The 17517-nt window shown below is 40.0% G+C and overlaps 1 protein-coding gene across 1 annotated transcript in view; it reads left to right on the top strand.

The window, feature by feature from the left end:
• The window catches only part of Inpp4b (inositol polyphosphate-4-phosphatase type II B), a 672431-nt gene that overhangs the window by 178034 nt on the left and 476880 nt on the right, over positions 1–17517 (top strand). The window contains exon 3 of the mRNA XM_055609049.1: positions 6507–6594. The gene's annotated coding sequence lies outside the window, so the exon portion shown is untranslated. The remainder of the gene's footprint in view (positions 1–6506; positions 6595–17517) is intronic.

The following is a 17517-nucleotide window of genomic DNA, read 5'->3' as shown; positions in this document are numbered from 1 at the left end:
GCCATTGCCCTTTGCATGAATCTATCTTTTCATCTCCCCAACCTATTTTTGATAGAAGTTTAGAGGTTGTTGGTACCACAATACCAGCTTTCATACTCTCAAGAGCTGCCTTTGTTCTCGGTTTATTGGTAGAGAAGAGACAACCCCTGACCACTGGGAACTTTTAATAAAAGCAGAGAGTCAGGAAGATATCTAGTTAAAGAAATGATAGCTTTCCACTTGGTACTCATAACAAGAGCCAGGATTTTACATCTAGATCGATATATGCATGGTAAAGCAGAAGCAAACCTAAATGCTACCAAGGCTGGTCTTCTATCACAGACTCTTCTGCTTTCGCAGAGGCTTGGTCCTTACCGACATTACTAGCCATTTGCACAGTGTTCTGATGCTCACACCTGTTGCACTGAGGCCACCCATGACAGGAAATGTTGTTTTTGAAGGCCTGTGCTTGATCTTCCTCATTTTCTTCACTCTTCAACATGACTTTCTTTCATAGCATCTCCTACTATTTAGGGACTGGATTCTAAGAAATATTCACTCATCACTGTGGAAACACTCTTCTTGGAATGGTGATGGATCACTTATGATATAGTGTGATTCTCGGCCCATTTTTCTAAGCTTCAATGCACAGGCTGTGTCAGTGGACAACCAAGCAGACAGTTGTTGCCTCGTGACATGTTTTCTGGCCCCTGCTACCTTTCTGGACTTCCCTTGGACCCAGCATTTACAGATCTGATATCTTCCCAATGAGAATGCTTATGTCTTAGAAGTGAGGCCATTTCCATTATTTTCAACCTAGGACTCCAACATATGAACTTACTTCAGTGATGGCACATTCTGAGATAATACATATTTAAATTTTGTGACTAGTAGCATTTTACAATATTTTTGATCTATTATTTAAGTGCTTTTGGCCAAGAGAGTTTTTTTTAAATTGACAACTGGCATAAAAATATAAATTCAAGACATTTCACTGATATATAAACACAAAACTACATGATTTCACAGACAGACCATGTGACTTGCTACTAAGAAAAGATTATAATCTGGGGTAGGAAAAAGCACCTGCTGCAAATACGTAGAACTTTAGTTCCATGAAAAGAAACCAGAACAAAAACAAAGAAGTAATAAGTTGTGCAAATATATGCTGCTTGCTGCTTTTTTCTTTTAATTCAGGAAGAATGGTTGGGTTGTTTATTTGCTTTGTTTTGTCCTAAAGAAAGACTAAGAGGCTAATGTAGTTTAGAAGAGATATTTAGAAGAAAAGGACTAATTTTCTATCCTGCTATGGAAAGATAAAATCTGACTGGTTCATCTTTGAAGGTATGACTCTCTGTGGGATAAGTTGAAGGAAGAAATACACTATAAAGAATTATGAAAGTGTATTTAACTCAATATTGTGCCATTTATAGGGAATAGACTCCCCGAAATCCATACAACTAACCCTCCTAATGTGCAACATTAAATTTTCGTAGCTCTTCAACATGATTTTCTTTGAAAGCATCTCCTCCTATTTAGGAGCTGGATTGTAAGAAATATTCACTACTCACTGATGATTTCATGACTCTATTTAAAACAATGGAAGGTTTATGATTACTGTTTCAGAGACTTGTGGACTGATGACACAAATTCACTGTTTGCTGAGCCTACTCACTCCTCGTTCCTTCTGCCTCACATCCCCACCCCTGGACCTTAAATCATAAGCTTGAATTTCTACATACACAACACCTTTCCTTTTTCTCCAAATTAAAGGAAACTTTCACTTCCTTTATGACCTCTTAGGTCTCATTACCAATGCCCAACTGTCCTTAGACACTACTGTAAGCTACTCTTTTTAAAACTTTTTCTTTTTTTGTGTTTCCTTTTCATATTTTTAAAAATTTATTCATTACAATTTATTCACTTTGTATTCCAGCTGTAGACCCCTCCCTTGTCCCCATCCCCTCCCAACCCTGCCTCCCTGTCTCTTCTCTTCCCATGCCCCTCCTCTAATCCCATGCAGATGCAAACTACTCTTTTATCCAGCAGCCTCCACACTGTATGACCTAGTATGATTTTTCAGAATTGATCCGGACATAGGTGCAATGGCTTGACCTAACAGATCATACAAGGATAGCAGCTCTCTCTGCACTGAGAAAAATACAAAGATATGGGTACCAAATTCCTAGGGTCAGGAGTACTCAGTCACATTCACATTCCTCTCTCATCACTGAGGCCTCTGTACCAGACACCTTTTTATCCTGAGCATCCGATACACCAAAGCACAAGAACCTTTGCTCCTTAGCAGTAAATTGGCCCTCGTACCTCTACTGATTCATGTGACCCTCAACTCACACTGTTCAGTGGGTGAGAATGGCGTTGGGCTGGGAGCAGTTGAACACTTTCTCCTACTACTGCCATTATCATCACCATCAACCTCATCATCACCATCATCACCAGAATCAGGTATTCTGATGCTTGGCAGATCTGTTAGCCAGACCCTTCCTGTCTACAATCCACTGTAACAACGTAGCTTTATGCTGGCTGTCCTCTTTTTCCTTCTCACCCAGCTTTCTATTCTTCCCTTTCTCTTTCTGTTCTTTCTTTGTAATGAGAGCTACATAGACTGATTTTACTATATATACACATAGTATATATTTTCATTAACAGTGAACATTTTAAGATGGCTGTGGTTGCTTATTTTGGTTTAAAATAAGATTGATTTTTAACTGACTGTAATCCACCTGTCTAATCCACCAACCCAACTATCACATTTTAAGAAGTTATTCTTTATGACATGAACTCAGTGGCTGGCTCTTTGATCATCTCCCCCTGAGGGGGGAACAGCCTTACCAGGCCACAGAGGAAGACGATGCAGCCAGTTCTGATGAGACCTGATAGGTGAGGGTCAGATGGAAGGGGAGGAGGACTTCCCCTATCAGTGGACTTGGACAGGGGCATGGGAGGAGAGGAGGGAGGGAGGGTGGGATTGTGAGGAAATGAGGGAGGGTGCTACAGCTGGGATACAAAGTGAATAAACTGTAATATAAATAAATAAATGCAAAAAAGAAGTTATTCTTTAGTTAGACAGCATCTAACCTGTTAAATATCTGGTATTCTGGGAGTGTGCAATTCCTGAGGGAACTTTTGACATTTCTAATTTTTCAAATAATGACGCTAATATTACTATTTGCCAAAGAATAAAGGTGAAAACAACAAAGTGTGAGTATGTTAGTGCCTGGAAAGTGATTTGTAGTATCTTGTTCCTGCAAAAGATGAGTGATCAGGGATTGATGCTGGGGCCACAGCAAGGGAGTCCAGATATATCTACCTGATAACCATGGGGAATTCTGGTGGTGGTGCTGCTTTCCTTTGATCACACTGTTCAGTCTGCCCATTGTAATCTCCAACTATACTCTCTGATCATACATCCTAAGGACAAATAATGAGATTTTGCTATTTATTTATACAGAAAAGGCCACTAGGAATATTAAGAATAAATCGTGCAAACTATTTTGGTTAAGAATGACTGGTAGTATTACTTAATGACATCTGTTTTTAAACATTAATTTTATCACTTATTTGCTTGCTTTTGTGTGTGGGTATGTGCACATGAGTATAGATAGGATCCTGCAGATGCCAGCAGAGGGCATCCAGGTCTTTAGAGCTAGAGTTGTCAGCAGTTAACAGCTTTCCTACATGGGCGCTGGTACCAAACTCTGTCCTCTGGAAGAATAATAAATGCTTTTAACCAGAGCCATCTCCCAGGCTTGAATTAAAATGTGCTTCCCTCCCCGTGTGTGTTTGTGTGCCTGTCTCTGTCTTGGTGGGAGTGTGGGGTGTGTCTTCCTCTGGGTGTTGTCATTTGTGTGTCACTGCACGCGTGTCGCGGTCAGAAGACAACCTTGAGATTAGGTCTTCATCTTCAACCTTGTTTGAGGCAGAGTCTCTTAAGTTTGCTACTGTGGGCACCAGAGTAGCTGGCCCAAGAACTTGCAAATATTCTGTTCTACCTCCTGCCTCAACATCAGAGGTTTGAGATTACAGGGAACGCTACCACGTTCTATGTGGTTCGGAGGGATGGAATCTCAGGCCCTCATACCTGAAGACAAGTACTTCACTTGTTGGCCCACTACCACAGCCCTAACTAAGGGTTTTAAGAGATGAACAAAAATAACTTGGCTTGCTTGGTTTGAGTATTATTTTCATTTACTTGCTAACATGAATAATTTACTTTCCATGTTGACTCACACTCTTTTATTTAGGGCAACTATGTAAGTACAGTCAATTTTTCTAGGGGTGAGGTTGAAGGATTTTGTGTGGAATTGGGAAAGCTTAAAATATTTCAAGGGAGGGCGATACTGGGGTCACTTGCCCTATGTTCAATCACAGATGTTCTTTTCATTTCTGCCATCTAATTGTTATCTTTTTCTGGAATTATAAAGAACTGTGTACAAGATGCTTCTAACAATGTAACTAAGGTTGCTTACAAGTGACTTCAGTATTATGTGAAAAAGATATGAATTTGGAAGTTTATCATGGGATAATCAACTACAACTGACATACTTTTAAAGCAAAAGTGGAATCTTGCCAAATCTCGTATTGTGTTTTTGCCCCTCTAAAGTACTATTCTGAGAATAAATGCCTACAATGGAGTGTGCCAGGCAGCACACTGAGGATTTTATCTTCTTCCTTGCTGGAGGAAAGTACTTTTATAAAAAAAAAAAAAAAAAACCCAAGTAATACATGCAAGGAGAAGTAATTTCACATGTAATTTTACAATAAAAGAGTGAAACTGTAAACCTACTTTTTTATGGACACCTGGGTTTTATTCAGTTTGCTTCCTTGTTAGCTTTCTCTACTAGCTGGCTCTAGAGAAGCATACTTTTATGACTGTGTAGAGCTTCATTTTGAAACGCTCAGAGAACTACAGAAGTAGATTGATTGTAACGCAGGACTTGAGGGGTACCACAGATGCCAGAATATGACAGTTTAATTGAGGGTAGCTCTGAATTCAGGGTAAAAGTTGGGTAAGCCAAAATATTGTAGTTTGTCAACAAAACAAATAAGCCTAGAATGGGGGAAATAATGTTTATGTCACAAAAGTATAGTATATCTGTGTATTTTGTCTTCTCAGATAGACTTCATGCTCTTGAAAGGTAGATAGTATAGCATTGTCTTCCAGGCAGACCTGACCATTGCCACCTTGAAGTAGAAGGGCTGTGATGATCTAAAGGAAATCCTGTAGATTTTGGATCCAACATTCTCTGTGGAGAGAAGGAGGAGGGTCATGAGATTACCAGCTTCATAAGGCCTTTCCTATATCTTCATGAGGGCACTGTCATGAATAATTACCACCATATGAGAGCTTGAACCCTAGAGGGCATGTTTCTTCATCTGGCTGCTTAGAAGTTGCCCAAATGCTTTCCAGGTGAAATAGCTGTCAATGAGTTACCAATATTTATGTAAGAGAACCCAATAAAGACATTGATTTACCAAGCTGGACTTGAATGGAATTATGTCTTTGGTTTTGTCAGTATCATGTCTATCTGGGGTGGAAAAGTGATTCTTTTTGTCTCCCCAGGAAATGTCATGGAACAAGGTGGTACTTGGTTTTTCTAATTGAATCTTTAAGTGGCAGGGTATGGTGTGGAATAAGTTTGGCTGCCTCACAAGATGTCTTAAAATATTCTCTGTGGTTTTGTGGATTCTTAAGCGTGCATATTTGCTTATAATTCCAGGCTACTCTGTCTTGTTAGAGGACACGGAAAAGGGCAGAAAGGAAATGTGCTGACTTAGGACCATTGCATGATACAGTTCATCCAACAGGCTAGTGTTGTCTTAGTGTGGCATTCTTTGTCAACACCAAGCCCACCTTCCCAGCTTCCTGCATTATTCTAACATTTTGATGACTCTTTCAATAGTTAATATTTTCTGGGTCAACCTAGGAACAGTTCTCAAAATCCCAGATATCACATATTCCTATGCTTGACTTCTTACCTGATTAAATTTTGGTTTATCTTGGCACATCCTGTCTCCTATGATTCAATGTTATGGTATGACACATGGCCTTTATTTGTATGAGTGACATGAATGCGACCATGGAGCCCCATGTCTGACAAGTGAGATTTGATTGGAGATAACTCAGTTCTCTGTTGGATAGAGCATTGTAGCCATTTTAATGAACATTATATAACTGATTTAAATTCTGCTACACAATCTATTAAATCATAGCTGCTGGATGGGCTCCGGGTCTTTGTAGCATGCTGTTAAAAACACAATGTGTCTTATTTTTCTTTCAACCCTCTATTTCCAATCATAGTTTTGTACATAGTATTTTACAAATAAACCACTAATTTTCAGATAATTGCATCAGAAAAGTGACAACTCTATTATGCTTGGTATTTTGCTTAGAAAAACACATTAATGTAGAAGACACATTTAGATCTTTAGCCCGAGAAAGACTGTTTTCAGCATTATTCAAATTTATTCTATGTGTTCATCTTATTTTTTTTTTTTATTTTCAGGAAAAGAAAATAGCTATTGAATTTGGCAGAACTGTCTGTCTGGGGATTTCTGGCTAAGAGCACCATGCTTCAGCTTCTGCAAGGCTAGGTAAGAATTAGATCCATGTGTGAAATCTTCAGCTCTTGGCTTGTTGGACATCCCTTTCAGAATGCTGTGCTTTGTGCAGTCATGAAAGAGGGTCAAGACTTCAGTGTCTCTAAATGACAAGCTTACCTTGTCAAACAATACTTTACACGATCTAAATATAATTTATAATTCTTACTATGCAGGCATAGGTGTTATTTAAAACTAAATTAAAAGTGAATGCTTAAGCCATAACTTTCTTTGTGGTTTTGTCACTATCCTCAGCTTTGTTGATTATGGAATAATATTCTCCCTTGATCTCTACGACCCCACTGGACTGATAGTGAAATGAAACTTCTTGTAGAAGAGGATGACTTTGCTTATGTGTTTGATCCCTGGAGAAAAACCATTTTTCTGAGAAGATTTAGCTGGTTTATCTTCCCATATGTATAAACAAAGCATGTTTATCTTTCAAGAATCTTCTAAAAGATAGCCAGTTTAGTAAATTTAATCAAACCTTGTTTAAAGTTCTTTTTGTGTATTTATGGTGTGTGTGTGTGTGTGTGTGTGTGTGTGTGTGTGTGTGTGTGTACAAGTGTGCTGGAACACTTGGCTGTGTGTCTGAACACCTACATGAACTCAAGGAGGCTGGATGCCCTGCTCTTTTACTTGCTGCCTTCGTTCTTTGAACAAGGTCTCTCATTAAACCTGGAACTGAGTTAGGGCCCTGCAAGCCCAAGGGATTCCACTGTCTCTACCCCCCACAGCTCTGGAAGTACAGAGCTGTGCGTCCATATTAGGCTTTTTACATAGATGGTGGGGATTTGAACACAGGTCTTCATGCTTGTTCAGGAAGCAGTCTTACCCACTGAGCCATCTCTTCAGAGACATCAAAACTATCCATCTTCCACCAAATAAAAGGTGAAAAATATTAAATAGTGGATCCTCATACGTATTCTTTATTTTTAATTTTTTGAGAATTTCATATATAAGCACTGAATTTTCATTATTCTCTTCCTTCCCTTCCTCCAGCTCCTACCATGTCACTTCCACTCATTCTCAAATTCATGGTCTCTTATTCTGTAATTATAATTTATACACACACATATATGTTTATGCATACAACCTGCTGAGATCATTTAATGTTGCTCATGGTTATTTTAGGGCTGACTTCTTGACTGATTCTTCCATTTGCCAGAAACCATCAATTGTCCAAAATTCTTCTAAGTCCTCCGAGAATGTTTACTGTTATTTCTGACAACACATTTAAAGTAACTGTTCAGCAGATAAGACTCCAATCTAATCTGTCACATGTTGACTTCTGAATAGATATTCCAGAAAAAAATGATGTCACATGGCTTTTTTTTTTTTTCCTCTTCAATGTGTGAAGAGGCAGTGTGAATCTTTGCCTTAGAGAGATTTTGGATTCAATTTTCCTCTTTTGAAAATGTGTCAAGGCCACATTGAAGTCTCTGTGACAGAATGGTGACTGTTTTTCTCAGAGCTTTCCAAGCTCTGATAAGAAATTTGGTGACACTGCAACTGAAGATAATATCAGGATGAGAAGAAGGCTGTGATGATCCCATGGTTCACAGCGTCTAGTGATGGATCTGCGTATGTGGTTCCTGTTAAGTTCTTATCAGTGTTCAATGCTGCAGGTCGGCTGGGCTTTGCACACAGGGTAGGAGGCCATCAGCATCTATCAGAACTTGAATAGGCAGAGTGACAAGAGACAAGTCACTTTCTATAAACCCTTTTCTTGGTGCTGACTAAAAATAATAGCTTTGAGGCAAAGGTATCTTGTAGGCTACTGGGGTGTGGAGCTCATTTCTTTGTCCTTGCTGTGTTAGGTGAAGAGCTGACTGTCATCACTTACCAGCATGGAAAAGGGGTGTCTGGGGGATGTTTAAATAGTCTGAATTGGCTCTTCTAATGAAGCTGAAGCAGCCAGGGGAGGCCCTCTTAGAGGAAGAGGAGGAGACCACTTACCTTTCCTTCTCTGGCCCTTTCTGTAATTTCTCCAGCAGCTCTCTGCAGGAGAGTTCTGATTTTTTACAAGATTGTTTCAATGTTAAATTGACATTAAATCAAGAGCACAGTAAGCCCCAATATACATAGTCTTTTTAAGTGGAGAAAATTTTGCAGGCAACAAGGTCTCCTGTGGGTAGTGATGTAGATCCAGAGAGGCAGCAGATAAAAACCACCCAAGGGGCTGGGAACAGGAAGAAGTGAAAAGGTGTCAAGATTGGTTTAAAACCTATCACCCAGCCTCATAGATATTTTCCTTATACTACCTGCTAGAATTACTTAGTTTACATGATTAATATTTTTTCTAATCTGCAAGAATAAAAAGACCATCGTAAACCTTTCTCCCCATGCTCTGTCCTGGTCATGGTACACCAGACCATCCTAATTCCACCTGGGGATACCTTATGACTCAAGCCCTCAGACAATGCGTTTGTGCTTAGCAGCAGAGCCAGGTGATATATTCATGGATTAAAAAAAAAAAAAGTCTCGTGCCTTAGAGGGATTTAAAGACCAAATCTTGATTTTGCATCATGGTTCTGTTATATGCTGACTGGGTCATTTTTTTTTTATTCTGTAAAATGTTGCTAAGCATGCCATAACATGTTTAGTAAAAATCCAAAGAAAGATGTATGGAGATATAGCAGGTAATATGTCCTAGAAAAGATTCAGTAACTAGTTAAATGCCAATTAATTTTGGGCGATAGAGTAGTCTCTATCTTTCTGTCTATCTATCTATCTATCTATCTATCTATCTATCTATCTATCTATCCATCCATCCATCCATCCAGCTAGCTATCATCTCTATGCCTACCTATCTACCTTAAAATTAAACTTAAAATTGACTTAAGATTACATAAGTTTAGGGTGTAATTTAAACCCATGATGAAAAGAGAAGATAAATGTTAATATTTAAATACTTTCTTAGTGTGTCTGAACACACATTTCTTTGGAACAGAATTAATTTGCTCAGAAATGTTCATGTGCAATAACTGTAAGACTTTGTGGCAGCCTAAAATTCTAATGTATTGTGGGATATGCTCTAGCCCCGGCCTAGATTACCTTTGAGGAAGGGAGTGGTACATACCTTGAGAATTAATGCAGTTGAGTCATATCATGAACCTTTCAAACATGTTATAGTTTCTTCTTCATCACATGGAACAGCAATTATTGAAAGAATCTTGTTTGTAAGAACATAATATAATTTTTATTGAAGATGTTGTTCAGAAAATTGAGTTCATTGAACACCTATGCTGTAATGGGCTGGGAACTTTGTTTAGTCCTGGGCGCCAATCTGGATTCCAAGGAGCCCATAGCAAAGAAGCATGTAAAGCTGACACGATAGATTTTTATCCTGTTGGAGGTACTAGTAGATACAATAGAGACATAAAACTAACTGAGATATATTCAGATTGCATGCAAGAAATTCCAGTAAGAGGAAGTGACATTTGCATCATGATAGGGGGAACTGCCCTGCATGATCTCCTGTTGAAAGCTCACTTTCATTTCCATATTTGAGAAGAAAGCAAATTATGTTGCTTGCAGCAAGTGTGAGCCAGATAAGACAAGGATATGGCCTTTATCAGCAACTTAAAAAACTGAGCTAGTATCAATTAAACCATTCATTCTGGTGATGAAGTGAATATGGTGTTATAGGGACACAATGAAGAACTTACTGTTAGTTAAAAAAGAGAGAGAGAGAGATAATCTGGAATAGAGAGATACCAGCCGATAAAGTCTATATGCTGCTTTCTGCCTGTCTATGAACTAGGAGTTATGAGGAAGTAAGGATAGGCAGAATTGATCTGAAGATGAGAACAACAACATCTTGGCAGTGAGACGCTGGGTATGTACATGACCTTCAGGAGCCCGTAACATTACATGATGCTTGGATTATCGCAGAAAATTTCATTTACAGTTTTCACACTTACTGGGCCAATCTCTTCTATTCTTGACAATTTTACGGTGACAAACAATGTGCACTGGTGTTTTCTAAACCTCCCACTTATGGGGCTATTCTTGGCTGTCACTTTTTCCCACTGTTCTCTGTCCTGTGAAATGCTCACATCTCAAAAGATCTGAACCAGGACAAACCTTCTGTGTCTCTCTCAAAAGTCTTCCTGAGGAAAGACAAATGAGTCAGAACAAGAATTAGCAAGCTCACTACCCCTATCTTCTAGTTCTTTGAATCCTGGGAAGATTAAAGTTGGATATGTTCCCTGTCTCAACAACTCTGTAAAACTGTATATCATCTATTTCTTTGTATAAATGCAAATCAGAGCCTTATTTAATTATCTATAGTTATTTTTGCTTTTGCTTGATTTTCTCAGTGCTTAATTTTGTGCCCTGATGTTGGAGCTATTTCAAGAAGCTCTTTGAACCTTGTTATAATGAGCTGAAAATTAATAAGTAAAAATAATCAGAAATCTTTCTTAGCTCATGAGTTTCCCGGCATAACCTCAGCTCTCTGCTGAGTCCATGAACATCCTTGATCCTTTGTCAGTGGGTAATTTTTGTATATCACTGCATCTAATAGCCTTTCCTCTTAGCATTTGTAGCTTTCAAAAAAACAAACAGAAAAACAAAAACAAAAACAAAACAAATGAAACCAAAACACACCCCAACAATTTCACTAGTAGAGCCACATCTCACTTATCTCCATGGATGGGGAAAATATTTCTCCACCTTACTTCTCCAATCTACCACATTCCTGAGAATCTCTCCCTATTATCATCTTATTACCACTGATGGAGCATGTTTTCTCTTAAATTCTTCTTAGTTCCCATGGCTTGCCTTCTAATTTCTATAGAGCTATAACAGAAATATACACTCTCTCTCTGCTGAGATTATTTTTTCTTGCTAAACTATGTCTTTCAAAATTATTTTTTAAAGTTCATTTATTTGTTCACATCTTGATCGTCTCCCCCTCCTGCTTTACACCAACCCACTCCATGCACATTAAGTCGCATCAAGACTGAGCTCATCTTCATCCACTGAGGCCAGGCAAGGCAGTCCCACTAGGGGGAAGTGATCCAAAAGCAGGCAACAGAATCCATGTCAGAGACAGCCACTGCTCCTCTTACTCTTACTGGGTTACCCACATGAAGATCAAGCTGCCCATCGGTTATGTTTGTGTAGAGGGCCTAAGTCCAGTCTATGCATGCTGTTTGGTTGGTGTTTCAATCTCTGTAAGACTCCATGGGTCTAGGTTAGTTGACTCTGTTGGTCTTCTTGTAGAGTTCTTATCCTCTCCAGGTCCTTCTATCCTTTTTTTCCCCACTTTCCACAGGACTCCCCAATCTCCACCAGTTTGGCTGTGGGTCTCAGCATCTGTTTCTATCCACTGCTGGGTGGAGCCTCTCAGAGTATAGTTATGCTAAGATCCTTTCTGTAAGCATATCAGGGTATCCTTAGTGGTGTCAGGGAATGGCTTTCTCCCTTGATATAGGTCTCAGATTGGGCCAGGCGTTGGTTGAACATTTCTTCAGTCTCTGCTCTATCTTTATCTGCACATCTTGCAGGCAGAGCGGGTTGAAGGTTTTGTAGGTGGGTTGTTGTTCCCCTCCCACCACTAAGTCCAACCCAGTTAGAAGATGGCTTCCTCAGTCTCCACGTCACTTGGTGCTAGGAGGCTTAGCTAGAGTCATCTCCATATCCTCCAAAGGACTTACCATGTTGCAGATATTCAGCTTGTCTCAGAGATGCTCCCATCCTCTGTTTTCTTTTTCTCTCCAAGCCCTCTCACCTCTCCTCCCCATTCTCCCCACATCTGATCCCCTACCTCATTTCCCTCCCCACATCCTCTCCTACCAAGTTCCCTCTCTTCATAGACTTCTGCTGTCTATTCTATTTCCCATTCTGTGTGAGAGTCAAACATCTTCCCTTGGCCCCTCCTTGTTACTTAGCTTCTTTGAGTCTGTAAATTGTATTATGGTTATCCTATAACATATGACTAACATCTGCAGATAAGTGCCATATATGTCTTTCTGGATCTGGGTTACCTCACCCAGGATGATATTTTCTAGTTCTACTCATTTGCCTGTGAATTTCAGGATTTCCTTGTTTTTAATAGCTTGAGTAGTATTCAATTTTGTAAATGTACCACATTTTCATTATGTATTATCTTCAGTTGCAGTACATCTGCATTGTTTCTAGTCTCTGGCTACTATGAATAAAGCTTCTATGAACATAATTGAGCAAATGTCTTTGTTGTATGGTGGAGTATCTTTTGGGCATATGCTGAGAAATGGTATAGGTGGGTCTTGAGATATATCTATTTTCAAATTTTTCTGAGAAAGCACCAGATTGATGTCCAAAGTAGTTGTACAAGTTTACACTCCCACTAGCAATGGAGAAGTGTTCCCCTTTCTCCAAGTCCTTGCCAGTATGTGTTGTCAGTTGAATTTTTTTGACTTTAATTTTTTTTATTTATTAAAATTTATTCACTTTGTACTCCAGCTGTAACCTCCTCCCTCCTCCCCTCCTAACCCCACCTTTCCTCCCTCTTCTCCTTCCATACCCCTTCCCCAGTCCACTGATAGTGGAGGTCCTCCTCCCCTTCCATCTGAACCTAGCCTATCAGGTTTCTTCAGGACTGTCTGCATTGTCTTCTTCTGTGGCCTGGTAAGGCTGCCCCCCCCCCCTCAGGGGGATGTGATCAAAGAGCCAGCCACTGAGTTCATGTCAGAGACAGACCCTGTTCTCCTTACTAGGAACCCACTTAGAGACTGAGTTGCCATGGGCTACATCTGAGCAAGAGTTATAGGTTATATCCATGCATGGTCCTTGGTTGGAGTATCAGTCTCAGAAAAGAACCCTGTGCCCAGATATTTTGGTTCTTTTGCTTTCCTTGTGGAGATCTCGTCCCCTCCAGGTCTTTCTATCTCCTCCTTCTTTCATAAGATTCCCTGCAGTCTGCCCAAAGTTTGGCTCTGAGTCTCAGCATTGCTTTAATACTCTGCTGGGTAGAGTCTTTCAGAAGCCCTCTGTGGTAGGATCCTGTCCTATTCACTGTTTAATCCATCTTCTGAGGTCTATCCCACTTGTCAGTTGAATTTTTGATCTTAGCCACTGTGATGGTTGTAAAATGGGATCTCAGTCATTTTGATTTGCAGTTCGCTAATGACTAAGATTCTGAGCATTTCTTTAAGTGCTTCTCAGCCATTCAATAGTCCTCTCTTGAGAATTTTCCATTTAGCTCTGTACCCCATTTTCAATTAGATTATTTGTTTTGTTGATGTTTAATTTCTTGAGTTTTTATGCATTTTGGACATTATCACTGCATGGGATGTAGTGTTAGTGAAGCTTTTTTCCAATCTGTATGTAGGCTTTTTCTATCGACAAAGTCTTTTGCCTTAGCACCCTGAATGTGCCCAAGTTCGTCTTTCAAATTTATTAACCACTACTCAAGAGTAACTCAAGATTAGAGCTGAAACTCTTTTTCAGCTCTGCTGTTGGGTCTTTGGAAGGAATTTGATGCTGTAGATCCTAAATAATAAGGGTGACTGGTAGATCATATTAAGGCTATAGGAATGTTTAGGGGCTCCCTGAATTTTCCTTTGCATTCAGATTGTGTGATAAGGCTGTATCTATGCTTTATTACCTCTTCCTTACCAAGATTTTTCTAGAGGAATCTTCGTAGTGAAAGTCAGGATAACTTGCCTAGGGACCAGCTCTATTCAGCCTTTAGCAATCATTCATGACTTTTGACCAACATAAGTCTCACCCAGTTTGGCAGACAGAGCAATTTAAATATTATTTCTTTCAGTTTGTGGATTTTCTGAAGCTACCAGTGTCCACCTTTGCCCTTCCCTGCCTCAGCTTCTCTGGACCTCAACTATCTTTATCTGAGACCTGGATTATCAGACTGTACCACCCTACACCCCAAATTCTGTCATTGTAAAAACAAAACTTAACAAATTTGTAGGACCACAAAGAGAAAAACCCAGTCCGAATGTCTTAAAAAGCATTTCCAGTCCCAGTTCCAACTTGATTCTAGAAGCTGCACAATTGAGTGAAGCCTAGCAGTTCATGTGGATACAACACAAAAGCAGGCTTTCTGGCCCCTGTTACCCAGGCCTTGTAAGGAGCTATGAAATTTTTAGCTTTATTTTTCCAGTTCAAGTGTTTCTCTCTAGCTCAGGGATTCTGTTTAGTCCATTTTTTTTTAATGATGTATCTAGTTTTTTTGTTTGTTTGTTTGTTTGTTTTTTTCTATGTAACTTTTAGGCCAGTTTCCTTGTCAGTTGCTTTCAAGGGGCAGGTGAAGGTTTGCACATGGAAAGTCACTTGGTTTTTGCTATATGTAATATATTCAAGATTTCAACAATTACTTGAGCTTAGGAGGGAAATTCCTGAGCACTTGGTGCTTTTAGATATTATTTCAGAGACAGCCCCTGCTCCTTGATCACTTCCTCCTGGCAGAGTCGCCCTGCCATGCCACAGAGGAAGAAGATGCAGGCAGTCCTGATGAGACTTGAAAGACTGGTGTCAGCTGGTAGGGCAGGAGGGCTCTCCTTTTCTGAGGGGGAGGAAGGGTGGGACCTAGAGGACATGAGAGAGAGGGCTACAATTGGAAGTAAAGTGAAAAATAATATTAAAAATATATTTAAAAAAGAAAATGATTTCACATAGAAGCATTTCATCAAAATGAGAGTAGACTGTGAAAACAAACCATGTGATGAAATTTACACCATGGGGGTTCACTAAAATGTTTGTACCTTATAAAACTCTTAATTGTAGTCCCTCAACAGTCTCTGAGATATTATTTACCAAGACTGTCCCCTAATGAGAGATTGTTTCAACTTATGGTTGACTCTTTTTTCCCTCCTTTCTGGAGGAGGAAAGATCCATGAGAAGGGAGCAGGTCAGGTGTTTTTATAAAGTATCATGTACTTGCCTGTCTTCAGCAAGCGTAGGACTGTCCTGGCAGAAGCCAGCTGCCACCTGTTAGGTAATGTTACCATGGCCTTGCCTAACTGGGAGCCAGTACACCCAAAATGGCAGCAGTCCTTTGATGTCTCACCAACATTTAGGCCTTTCAGAATTACTGAGGCTGTACTTAAGTCTGAATCAGGGAATGGTGTCAGAGAAAATAAATATCTACATTTTGGCAGCAGCTTAAATATATTAAACTTCAGGAATGTTTAAAGGCTCACATATGATCTTTGACTTAATCCATACTTTCGTTACTCTATTACTGGCATGCAGTGTTTAAGCTGGCCTTTTGAGGTTTGAATTATCACTTTGACTAATTCTTTTTGGCAATCTCCTACCAGTGAAGTCCAATCATAATTTTGTTAAGTAAGGACTAATGTGGGAGTGACTTTTTTTTCTTATATAGGAATACTGAGAAGGTAAATTTAATTAAATATATTTCGGCTTTTCACTTTAATGTGAAGTGGCCAAATGTCAGCTACCTTTTAAAAATGTTTCTGAACATTTGAGGAAAATGAAATTAAATATTAATGGTATGTACTAAATCATAATTAAGTGATCAGCTTTTTAATTAAAAAATTAAACTCTATATCTCTCTTAAATTCTGAGGATCTTTTTCCCCTCACTCTCTCTCTTTGGCTGTTGAGCCCCTGTGATTCATAGCTGAAGAGTTTCTGGTATTGGAGAGAGTATGTGGGATGGGAGAGACTTTTTTAAGTTTTATTTTATTTCAGTTTATTTAATTTACATCCCAAGGGTACCCCTCCCTCCACTCCTCCTAGTCCCCTCCCCCTTCTTCCCCTTTCCCTCTTCCTTTTCCCCCAGAAAACGGAAGCTCCCCCTCCTTCTATTCCCCCATCATCCCTCCCCAGCATATCAAGTCACATCAAGCCCGAGCATATCCTAATCCACTGAGGCCAGGCAAGGCAGCCCTGCCAGGGGGAAGTGATCCAAAAGCAGGCGATAGAGCCTGTGTTAACTCCCCCTTCCAATCTCCAGGCAACCCACATGAGAACCAAGCCACCCATCAGCCACATGTGTCTAGGGGGCCTAGGTTCAGACCGTGCGTCCTCCTGAGTTGATGTCTCAGTCTTTGGAAGCCCCATTACTCTGGGTTAGTTGTCTCTGTTGGTCTTCTTATGAGGTTCCTGTCCCATCCAGGTCCTTCTGTCTTTCCCCCTATACTTCCACAGGACCCCCCAGAGCTCAGCCCCATGCTTGTCTGCAACTCCCAGCATCTGTCTCACTCAGCTGCTGGCTAGAACCTCCCAGAAGACAGTCATGTTAGGTTCCTGTCTGCAAGCATAGCAGAGCATCATTAATAGTGTTAGTGGCTGGCTCTCTACCACGGGGTGGGTCTCAGGTTAGGTCAATTAGTGGTGGATATTCCCTCAATCTTTGTTCCCTCTTTATCCTGCACTTATTGTAGGTAGGGTGATTTTTAGCTCAAGGTTTTCTCAGTGGCTTGTTCCCTTCCCTCCACTGCCTGGGTAGGGTTAGTCACTTCAGTCTTTGTGTCCTCCCCAACCTACTTGTCTGGCAGAAATTCCTTCTTGAATTACAAGTGTGAGAAGCTTGGCTTTGGCCACTCCAAATAATGGACCGTGCAAGTCCTGGATATTACCACAGTCATTCTTGCTCCTGTTTGCTTGGGCTGACAATCAGTCCAGCTACAGTCTACTAAATGAACACTCTTTTCTTCAGACTTGACTCAAATACCTTTCCTCATCCTTATCTCCAAAGCAGAATGGTTTGTAGCACTTTCAGTATTTATTATTCAAATTTTATGCCCACTGGAATAGTTAATGAATTGTGTTTAATATTTTCTGTTTTGGAGCTGCTGGTTGGTTCATGGGGCTGTTTCATATGAACTTGATAGTTTCCCATTGGTGCATAGCATTTTCCTCTTCGCTGGCATGTTTCACAACCCCACTTGGAAGTCAAGGAAGCTCATTGTCCTGCATTTTACCTTTTCTCCTTCAAATG

The sequence above is a fragment of the Psammomys obesus genome, unplaced genomic scaffold, assembly GCF_907164565.1.
Source record: "Psammomys obesus unplaced genomic scaffold, mPsaObe1.curated_primary_1811, whole genome shotgun sequence".
In the NCBI taxonomy this organism is placed as follows: domain Eukaryota; kingdom Metazoa; phylum Chordata; class Mammalia; order Rodentia; family Muridae; genus Psammomys; species Psammomys obesus.
Note: the sequence above shows the minus strand (reverse complement) of the source record. Positions and strands in the feature narration are given on the sequence as shown.